The sequence below is a fragment of the Solanum dulcamara genome, chromosome 5, assembly GCF_947179165.1.
Source record: "Solanum dulcamara chromosome 5, daSolDulc1.2, whole genome shotgun sequence".
Taxonomy (NCBI): domain Eukaryota; kingdom Viridiplantae; phylum Streptophyta; class Magnoliopsida; order Solanales; family Solanaceae; genus Solanum; species Solanum dulcamara.
In genome coordinates this window covers 74,835,892-74,848,386 of record NC_077241.1, presented here as the reverse complement: position 1 = coordinate 74,848,386, position 12,495 = coordinate 74,835,892, and positions in this window count along the sequence as shown.

The following is a 12,495-nucleotide window of genomic DNA, read 5'->3' as shown; positions in this document are numbered from 1 at the left end:
TGAATTTCAACTCAAGAAAATAAAAATAAATATTTACAAATGGATAAATTAACCCTAAAAGATTTAAAATAGATAGTAATTCATACATTTAATATGGGAACATACATTACACCAATGCAAATAAAGAGGCTTAAAACGGGTTGAAATTGGAGATTAAGTAGGACTCAATTGAAGATTCTTTTAAAATGTGTTAAGGCTTGAATGAGTTGAGATTGAATCCAATAAAAATTATCTTGAGCTCAACCCATAAAAATTTGGACGGATTGGACGAATTATCTATATTTGAGCTCATTTTGACATCCCTAGTTGAGATCTTTCCCTTCTCCACCCGCCGCACCCCTTAACTTCTTCCCCTTTGCTTTGTTTAATTTGTTATTGTTCGTTTTAATTTTTTATTGTTTTAGTTTCAATATTCTTTCCTCTGTATTGTTGATCAGAATTTTTTAAATCTTTTTCTTTAAATTGCTATTACTGTACACATTAAAATAATTGTCTTGTTTATTTTTGTAGATTAATATAAGTTGAGCTATGGTGATTCCATTTTAAATTGAGAGTAAAGTAGATGATAAGAAAAGTTGCACTTTTGTTTTCTAGATGTTGTGGAAAAAGTAGATGATAAGATAAGTTGGACTTTTGTTTTCTACATATTAATATTGTTAAATTTCAAAGCTCTGTTAAAAAAAGATTTTCATGTAAAAGATTAAATTGTTTGGAGCTTGCAATCCTTTTTTAGTTTATTGGGTTGCATTATGTTGCAAAAATTGATCATACAAAATCATATAAAAATGTTAGAGGAGATTTTAGTAAATACATTTTAGGTAAAATATGTAATTGTACGTAACTCTTAATTCTTTTTATATTAATGATATAGTTATTTTTGCTTTTTGGTATTAATTTGCTTCATAAAAAATTCGCAGGCAAATTTGTGGAATTATAGAGCAGCTTGGAGAGACAATGGCATGTAAAAAAGGAGAAGACTATACAACTTAGGGTGGTTTTATTCGAAACAAGTTATTACAGAATTAATTATCCTGGGATTTATCCCACCATGTATATGAGATAACTTATCACATCATTATGGTATAAATGGTGGGATAAGTTATCTCAAACTTGACAACCAAACAAGACACTAAATTTTTATTCCTGGACTATTTTTTAATCGCAGAATTATTTATTTTTATCCCTCACACCAAACGACTTAAGCAAGATACTATTATTGTAATTACTATCATAGAAGAATTATATATTGTGAATGTTCCAAATGTAATTATGTGTAACTTGAAATCTATTTTGAAATTTAAATTTTTTAATTTAGCTACGTTATAAAAAAAATTGTGATTAATAATACTTGTAGTATTTTTCAATTTACATCAATGGATTTTTATAGTTATGCTTAAGCTTATGTATAATTAACAAAAATATGAATATACATTTTTGTTTTCCATAAAAGCAAATTAAGAAAAAACTATCATTTATGTATTTTGTGGCAAAAAGAATATTTTTTTAGCCATGTACAAAAATATTTGTAGCAAATATTTTAATTTATAGCTATATATTTTCTATCTCTAAGCTAAATACAAGTATTATTGCCACGAGATCAAAATGTAATATAGCCACAACGTTTGAATTTTCATAGCAAACAAATTACGTCTTTTTCCACATAAGAAACAGAAATGCAAGGTAAGGCTGTGTACAATAGACCCTTGTGGTCGGGCCCTTCTCCGGATCCTGTGCATAGCTGGAGCTTTAGTGCACCGAATTGCCCTTTATACATTTTCTTGTAGTGTGGATGAGGTCATCAACAAAGAAAAGATGAGAGATCAACAACAACAACAACAACAACAACAACAACAACAACAACAACAACAATAATAATAATAATAATAGTGTCAAACTATTTAGAAAAATAATGAATAAAACTAAGTGCTTTCATGAAATAATCCTAACATATTCTAGCTAATTAATCCTAACACATGCTAACTATAACAAATTTATATCATTAATCTAATTATTCTTATATACATACTAACTAAAAAAAAAGACTACAAATCAACTAAATATAAAAGATGAAATAATTAAATAGAATAAAGCTGAGAAATATTTTACCTCTTTTCGGGCAACAAGACTGAAGACGATGAGCGGAAGACAACTTCATCACCACCCAAAAGCTTGATGAAACTCCAATCTACAAAAAAAAAAGATTAAAAATTTAGACTCGAACCTTCGTGGGTTCGACGTTATAAGAACATTGTTCTTAGCCTAAATTTTGACTTCAATCTCCTATTTTCCTTGAAGAAAAATATAGATTGAAAGCTAGAAATTTTTATAACTTTTAGGCTGGGGACAAGAGTCCAAAATCCTAGCCAAGTTAAGAAAATTTCTAACTTTGGGGTGGCTAAAAAAAACCTCCCACTTCTTTCTCTTCCTACTGAGAATATGAGCCTTTATATAGGCTCCAAAAACCCCAAATTTTTCATGTATTTTCGATGTAGGAGAAGTGCATTTTTAGTTGTTTTTTTAAAAAAAAAACTAAAAATTTCAAAAATACAAATCATAATTAAACTAACCTAACTAAAATTGTATTTAGTAAAAAATAAAATCTTTTGAGATAATTTTCAAATAATCACATAAATAGTAATCAAAGATATAGTTGTTATATAGAAATATGTATATTATACTAAAATTTATATAAAGATAAAAATAGTTAAGAATAATATGAAAATATATATATATATATATATATATATATATATATATTTATAAAAGCTAATTATTTCAAAATGTTCGAATTCAAAGAAACTCGATAGCTAATTTGCATTGTGGATGGTCAAAATTGGGTGTCAACAAGTGTTTTAGTGGTCTTACAGTCGAGACGGCCATATTATTAGTCATTGTTGTGGTTTGAATTATTGATATGTTGATAGTCATTGACTACTTTCTCTATCTCAATTCATAACCTACCTCAACCGAAGAACAGGAGTAAAGCAAGCTAATCCACCAATGACTTTCTTTTCTTCAATGCCTCAGACTGTTTTCAATCTATCAAATATATAATATTTATAAGTAAACTAGTCCGTAGACACCAATATTATATATATGTTTAACCTAAACCCAACAACTCACCCAATTCTATAATTAATTTCTTAAAATTTCTAGTCTAAGGTTAATCCTCAATTCCTCCAATATCATAACTCTAATGATTTTTGTATAATATAATACACATAATACTTAATTACTTATCTCAATATATTAAAACTTGAATTAAAATGTAATAACTATAAGGAAAATCTGAAACTAATGGAGAGCAATATGAACTGTCTCCTCACAATTTCCAACAACCATTTCATAACCTGTATGCCTATTTTCAGTTCACTATATAACATATTAAAAATACTACTAGAACCCGTTTGGATGGGCTTTAAAAAATGATTTTTATATATGAAGTATTTTTAGACCTTTTAAGTGCTGAAAGTTATTTTTATAAATAAACAGTTGAGTGTTTTGATAAAATTGCTTATACTGAAAATAAGCATTCATGAGGTAGTATATTCAATTATTTTGCGAAAAGGATATAAAAGTCATTTACATGGTCAACAAAAATGGCTTTAAGCCCTTCAAAAAAAAGTTAAAATTTTCAACTTTTTATTTTTGGATGACTTTAAAAATTTTATAACGTAAATTTAACATTTTAAATTAATAGTCAAACACCACAATAAATTAAAAAGGACTTATAAGTTGGTTGCTCCTATTCTTATCACATATACAACAAGCCAATAATTACTCCCATCGTCCTCTTCTCCCAATTTCCCACAATACTTTCATATCACATATGTCAATTTCCAATTTCTTTCAACAATTCTACTTTATCTTTTCTTTCAACAATTCAACTTTATCTTCCTTTTCTTTAATCACTAAAATAATAATACTAATCATATGACTCCTACCAGTATATGCAATACATTAGTTGAGGCATAGTTACCCGATATGGTATAGAGTTGAGTCGGTTGTCACCGAAATCCTTTTGGAGAGGTTCTTCGTTTTGTTCCTCGTTAAATTATCATTTCTCAATATTAAACCCTATTAACTTTTTTTAATAAATATGGAATAAGTGGTATAGGATATTAAATAAATTATCACTTTAACCCATTAATTAAACTAATTATCTAAAGTTACTCCTTAACTAAATATCCATAGTTATCAATTAGTCCAAAATACCCATTAAAATTTTACGGGATGAGTTTTTTATGAAATAAAAAACTCTAGTTTTCGAAGCGACCTAATAGGTCGTTACACTAACTCTAGCAATGAAGTCACGGTAAAATAATACATCTGCAAATAATCAAGATTTCTTTATACATCAGGAATTGATTTTACAATATTATACATAAGACTCAAAACTACGACACAGCTACAAAGAAGAATATCTTGAGCAACTCTATCAGATCCCGTGCAGCTTTCGTTGAAGTTTTTCTTTTCTTGATAGAGCACCAACACACGTTCTTGATTATTAATTGTTGGAGAGAAAACTCACTAACTTTGTTGTCCAAGGCTTTAGTATATTTGTTGGAGATCCACAACTTAGGATACATTTGATTGGCTTCAGGTCTACTGTCTCTGCTGGTTCTATCAACCACGGCAGAGAATGACAGCTTTACAACTGGCTAATCTGTAACTTGACTTGCTCATGGGACCAAGTCAATCAGGTTCGTGTATCATTTCCTATAGTTTGTTGATCATCAAAACTAAATAACAAATTAGCATTGATTAATTGATAAAAGTGCACATAAAAGATATATGCTAATTCATTCTTCTTCTTTTTTTATGCAAATATCACCTTTATTTTGCTTAACCCTATTGTATAAATAAGCTGAATCAGTTGCCTTTTAAAATTATCTTTTTTCATGCAAATATTACCTTTATTTTGGTTAACCCTATTGTATAAATAAACTGAGTCAGTTGCCTTTTAAAATTATAATATGATAACGTGTTTGAGGTCAAAGACAAAATAAAACTCTTGCCAAAAACAAGTCAGAAATTGCGGCAATTCATTGTTACTCCACTTGTTTTTCCTCTGAAATTCTTTTAACAAATTGGATCAATACACCGTGCTTTTGAAAATTAAAACATTATAACAGGAACTACTAATCAAATTACAATTTACAATATATATATATATATATATATATATATATATATATATGAAAATGCAAAAACAAACAAACAAACAAAAAAGTAGGAGCAATTGAGGTATGCCGAAATTATATTTACGACGTTGACTTTGTCCTAAGCATTAATTTTATAATTCAGAGCGAATATATCTTTATTAAAATAATTTAAAACAAATATACCCCTGACGTCTATGAAACAACACAAATGTTATTTTTTTTTCTAAAAGATTTGTAATTTTGAATTGAAAAATATTTACATTATCTTTTAAAATTAAAATAAAACATGTGAATTTTTTTTAAAACTGGTTCGTTAATTTTTTTAACCAACCCAACCCAAACAAAAACAAAAATTAGATTGGATTGGATCAAGTTGGTTAAAAATTAAAGGATCAGTTTTCAAAAAATTCACATGGCTTTTTAAAATTTAAAAGGACAAGGTAAATATTTTTTAATTCAAAAATTACAAATCTTTTAGGAAAAAAGAGGGTGTATCTGCACTATTGCATAGAAGGCATGGGTATATTCCCCTCACATTAATTATATCTGTTCTAAATCATAAAGTCGTTATTTCTATAATTAATCAAAGAGGAAGTATAATATTACTATGTGGTCTCAAAGAGAAGTGGGCAAAGTGAAAGAGAAAGATGCAAATGTGAGAGGACCAAATATAGACCCAACCATTTTAGCAGTAATTTAAAGTAGTCGAAATTAATTTGATCTGAGTATCGTATGCAAAACAGTAAATGAGGAAACACGCGACGGTAAATGCATTTTTATAGGGTGGATTTCTATATCTATATTATATTAAAAACATGAAAATCCTTAAAATGTTGATTGAAAATTTTGTCCAATTCGTTTTAGACAAAATTATTTTTTCACCATATTCCTTTAATTATTATACCATGATTTCGATGATATTAAATATTGACTATATAAATATGATAAAAATTAAATGAAAAATATTTTCGTGAGTAATCTCGTGGTAATATCAGAAACGCGAGGAGAAGCTTCGTTTGAGGTAAAAATGCGTTTTAAGTTACTAATTTAGTCATTTTCGGAATAAAATTTTGTGGAATTTTGGAAGAGTGTATCTTGGTCAATATAACTCCATTTTGAGTGATTCTTGAGGCTAGATTGTGAGGTTTTTTACAAGGAATGTCATGGTGTAATTTGTTTTGATTGAAAGATTTTTGTTTTTGAGAAATCGATGTGTAAAGAGGCTGCCTTATATTATTTTCTTAGTTTGAAAATGTGGAATTGATTGTTTGATCATCTTACGTAATTTCCCACCCCGAATTGTGTTATAAATCTGATTTGTGATCTTGGGGTGACGTTTAGAACCTGTTTTGGGGGTCAAATCCAGAATTTCGTATGTGGGTCCCACAATTCCCGTTTTCGACTCCAAAATTGGTCAGTCTCCAAAAATTATGAAATTAGTGTCTAAATGACCGTATTGACGTCGTGGTTCTATTTTTGACAGCTTGGAAATATTCCGAGGTAGTTCAGAAGGGAAAAGCTCCGGCACAGTGATTTGGAGCCTGCGTGTTTAGCCTAAAGGTAGGCTACGGTTTATCTTTCTTTAGATTGAGATGGAATGTGTGAAAGCATGTTGAAATTGTTGGAATTTGGGTTGGGTAGTATGATTGTATATTTTAGGTGTTAGAAATCATGTTTTAGGCTTGTTATCGGGTTTTTGAATATTTAGAAGCATGTGTATCTTGTCCAGATCTAAACAAGACAGGAAACCCTTTAGGCTTCTTCAGAAAAAGGAACATCAAACGTTTACTTGGAAAACACGTTACTTGTTAGTATTATAAGGAGAGTTGAATGAGAATGTTGTTGACATTGTGGAGCATGTTAGCCTTAGTATAGGATGTAAACTTGCTTTAGATGTTCCGGCGTCGTTCCGATGGACTTAGATCCTTGTAGAATGGTGTAGCGGGCTAGTGCCTGGTAGTTTGGCCTTAGTTAGGCATTACCCTTGCTCTTAAAAATATCTTCATCCATAAACCGATACAATCGTCACTTTCATGATGCGTCGGCAGTATTAGATTTTATGATCGTTGAATTTGGCTCTGGTTCCATTTTTGGCGGCATATAGATTGACTCATTTGGGAAAAGATTTTTGGTACTGTTGTATTCTAGTTGGGAAGTAGAATGTTTGAAATCATGGGATAAATTATTTGTGAGCATCTGGGTACCCAGTCTCGGCTTTCATTCTGAATTATCGAGGAGCATTCGGGTACCCAGCCCCGGCCTCTGTCGACTTGCTAGTATGACGAACATCCAGGTATCCAGTCCTGGCATCGATCATACCGATGTGTTACGGCGAGCATCCTAGTACAGTCCAGGCCTCGACCGCACCGATGTAATACGGCGAGCATCCGGGTACCCAGTCCCGGCCTCGACCGCACTTATGTATTATGGCAAGCATCCGGGTACCCAGTCCCGGCCTTGGCCACTTTGAATATTCGGGTGAGCATCAGAGTCCCAGTACCGGTCTCGACCCCTACGTCACCACTAGATCGATGGACTCTTAGAGATTCTGAGTATGGAAATGATATAGTACTTCGGCTCCTAACATCGCAGATTCTTGGTTCCTAGCCTTGGTAGTTGTAGCTATTATGTGTACTCGGCGGGCTTATGGGGGTTCGTCCGAGTTTTTATTTAACTTGTGCACGAGTGTCCCAGTTGGGTTTATGGGGGGCCAGTTGGGTATAGTTAGTTGTAGTTCTCATAGGTAGTACTCTTTTTCCTTTTGATGTTTATGTTGACTCCTATTTAGGCTATTCTTCTTTTTCATATTGTTTTTACCTTTTCTGCTCAGTCGACCTATGATGCCTACTGGGTACCTGTTGTCTTGGTACTCATACTACACTCTGCATCTACTTTCGTGATGCAGGACCGAGCACCAGCTATCGCCGTGGATAAATCGAGCCTGTTGCAGTCAACTTCGGATGCTAGGGTGAGTACTTGACGTTTTTAGATCAATCCTGTCTCCTTCAGCATGGATGGATCGTCTTTTGCCTTCTGAGACTAGCCAGTTGTTATATATATTTTCGGTCCACTTTCGGGACTTGTACTCGTATTTTATTTTGTAGCAGCTCTGTACTTGTGACTTTCAGGTTCTGAGAGGGATCTTTAGTTGTTTAAAATATGTTTTGGTTTACTTCCGCTTATTCATTCTGTTTACTTTTATAATTCGATACTCTTATTTAGTTTCTGCCTTCAAACCCATTACTTGAAGTTCCGGGTTGACGGGTTGGCTTACCTACTAGAGGGTTATAGTAGGTGTCATCATGACTTAAGAAATTGGGTCGTGACACCACCTATAGTAGATTTCAGACCAATCACAACAACATATCAACCATCCAAACCACAACAATTAAATGCGTAACAAGCTTCACACATATTACTCAATGAATATCAATCACTATTAAGAGTCTATCTATGATATAGAATAAAAATTATAACCTACCTCAACCGAAAAACCGAATCCAAGCAAGCTAATTCACCAATGTTTTTCCTTTCTTCAATGCCTCAAAACGTTTCCAATCTATCAAATATACAATATTCGTAAGTAATCGAGTCCGTAGAACCCATATTACTATATGTCTAGCCTAGAACTAAACTCATCCAATCCTATAATCAATTTTCTAAATCTCAAGTCCAGGGTTAAGCCTCAATTTCTTCCAATAACATAACTCTAATGGTATTTATATAATACAATACACATAATATTTAATTCTATACTAATATGTCAACTTGAATCATAATGTGATAATTAAAAAAATAAAATTTAAAATGAAAACCACTGTTACGAACTAATAAACAGTAAGAATATAAAGTGCAGAACCTTACCCTGCTACCATTCAGTACCTCATCACTAGTTATCAATCAATTGAATACTCCTTTAATTAACTAACAATTTAACTCAATAATAAAAAGCAAAATAGTCCCTTTATTAACTAACAATCCAACACTGTTATTAAAGAATTCCTTGAGTATTAGTACCAAGTAACTACTATCATCCCCTTTCCTATTACCTGATTGGTTGAAAAGAAATTAAAACAATAATCTAAGGAAAGGACATATCGCTTGTAATACCACACACGTCCGTTCTCTCCCAAATTCTTCTTTTCTAATTAATTAGGTATTAAATATTAAAAACGGACATTGTGATTTGAAAAAAGGTATTGGTGGTGATTTACTTTTCTTGGACCCTAAAAGCGCGTTTTCAAGAAAAAGGCTATTATTTCTGTTATATATACATGATATCTTTCTTCATCACTCCCGTAACTTCAATTGTTCAAATGGCTAACAATTCAAGAATTGGCCTATTTTTTTCCCAAGCATATTCCACTTTCATGGCTACACTGTCCAACACTTTCTATATGTACGAGGTACAGAACACCACAACTTGTTACCTCACAATTCTCCTCACTTTTCTTCAGCTAAAATATCAAGGCAATAACAAGACCGATCCTTTTTCGACTCATCCGAAAACCATGACAGTTTCTGTCACTTCTTTTCTCCTATACTTTTTAATATACCGTAATAAGCACAGATTTCCTCGTCATCCTATTTACACGAAATTCGTACACAATGTTTTGGTTTTCTTTAGTTCTCTTTCTTTGGCTTCCATTGCTTCTCTTCTATTCCCGGACTCTCTTTCCCATGTTGTCTATTTCCTCTCTTTTCTTCTTTTTGGAGCTGAAATGTTACTTTGGGTTTTCAAGAAAATTATGCAAAAATTTGAAGAAGAATGGTATTCCCAAAGGAGGAGGACTGGTGAACCAATTTGGAACTATCTAAGGAGTAGGACCAACATGATTGATTATCCGATGGAACGGAGGTTTACTCTTCCTGTCTAATTTTGATTTTAAAAAAATGTGTTAGTACCATAATTATTTCTCATCTTGTTTCGTGATTTCAATTGTTGTTGTAATATTAAGTTTAATGTATGACCATGCCTGTTATTTTGATGTTGTATCTCTTAATCTTTTTTTTTTTATATAGTTTTTAAAATCAATCGGCTTTAGCATGCAGAAGGTCCCAATGAATATGTTCTCTTTCAACCACAATTCTATAGCGTTTTTAAAGATATGATTTACCAGGAATTTTTAAGAAAACCTAAAGCTTCCTCTATTTAAAAAATCACCAGAGAGAGTTTAGATGTTGTTAAGATTTTTTGTAATTCTCGTCAAAGTATAATTAAAACTGTATAGCAGAAAAAGTGCAAATCACAAAATGATACATACATACATTTGGAATCTAAATGACGAAGAGCTAACAACTTAAAGGCCGGCCTGTACTTTAGACATGATTTAAATTCAGTGATTTATCATTGATTTATGATTGAAAAAAATCCTTATTTCTAATAGTGACTCTATATTTTTTTAGCAACCACAATTCATAATAGATATTATTTCTCCAAGAGAGACGAGCATAATAAGTTTAATAGCCAATAGTGCAATGAAATTAGTATGATGATAAGATTGTTGTCTCAAAAAAATGGGATAGTTTCTGTGTATTTTTGACACATATCTCTAAAAATAATAATGTAGGACGGAATGGGACAGGTTAAAAGTTTGCGGCTTAAGCTCAATTCGTCCCGCTATACTCCGTTGTCGTCCCTACATTTGATCATGAGAAGTTTTTACTTTTTTACCAAATTAATTTTTACTTTATCTAAAAAATAATATTTGATCACGAATATTTTCTACTTTTTTCATTTTCGCTTTCGAAGACCCACCGAGTATTGAAGTAATCCTTGAATAAATTAAAAAATGACCTTCGGACCGTATTAAACTTCCAAATTCTAGAATCCTTGTGCATGTCACTGTCACATTCCAAAATTTCAACGTAACATGTTGCAGTTGGCTCCTTCTGATAATCCTCTTCATCTATTACGAGTAGGAGAAATACTTCCAAATCTCATGAAGGTTTGATTGTCAAGACCTATATAAAGGATTCAAAGAAAATAGAACAAGATTTATATTTTCTTTTTCTCCTTCATTTTTATTTGCCCGTCCAAATAATAATGCCCTATAATGCAACAATTGTCCTGTACACCCTCACAATTCTGGGATTCTTCTTCACCATTTTCCTCAACTTTATACAGCTAGTGCAATATACATATATAGTTGCTTAATTAAATCATCTTTCATCAAACTAATTATTTCTATATAAATGTCATTGTTATTTTACTTCTTTTTTTGCCCTTGTTTTGTCATTAGTTGAAAAAAACTAAACTTTAAAGTGATGGACAACGAAAAAAATGGAAGAGAGAGGAAGTGAAGAGGGGGGAGGTGAGTGCAGGAAGTAGAGTATTAACTTTTTTTATTTTTAAGTTACTATTGAAACTCAAATTACATTATTTTAATGAAAAAGAATCTAAAATACCTTTAAATTATGTAATTTGACACAATATTGCCCTCAATCCACATTATAAGTGTGACCCCTTAAAAATACTATTGAGAGTCAAATTGCGGAAAAAAACAAATATTATTATCAATGCACTTTTAAGATAATCATATTAAGATTATCTTATAGAGTGATTAGTTTAAATATCTATTACAAAAAAATTAATTTAGTTTTAATTTTTATTTAATTTATATATATATATATAATAATAATAAAATTTATAAATTTTAAATTAATATTATAAATAAAATAAAAATTAAATATAATATAATAATAACATGATGATTTAAATATAATTAAAAACATGAAGGTAAAAAATTTAAAAGTTTTCCGCTAAAAGAATCAATAGATTCTTGGGTTCACGTTGAAAATAATATATATAAAATAAAAATGACGTTGGTCGCTATAGGTGAATCCATGGATTAGCATGAACCTAACAATATTTGCTTAGATCATATATATAAATGAGAAACTTACATAAATGTAAAGGGTTAATCACCATTTCTTTCTTATTCTTTTTTAATTTATAGAAATCCCTTAAAAATATGACAATTCGAATAAATTAATTCAATAATCTGGATAATTTAATTGAGTAATCCAGATACATTAATTAGAATTTTATGTATCACCAGTTAATATTTAAAGCATGATACATTGAACATAGCGATAATTTATGAATAAGAATTAATGTATTCGGATTACTGAATTAATGTATCCAGATTATTGAATTAATGTATCCGAACGGAAAACTAGAGATTTTTGTAATTTTTTGAAATGAATGGGGGTAATGAAAAATATGGTAAATAAAGAAGTGTAATTACGTAATTTTTCCTATATAAATTACACAAAATATTGAATATTTTATAATTAGGGTGTTCACAGTTTGATAAAAAAAATTAAA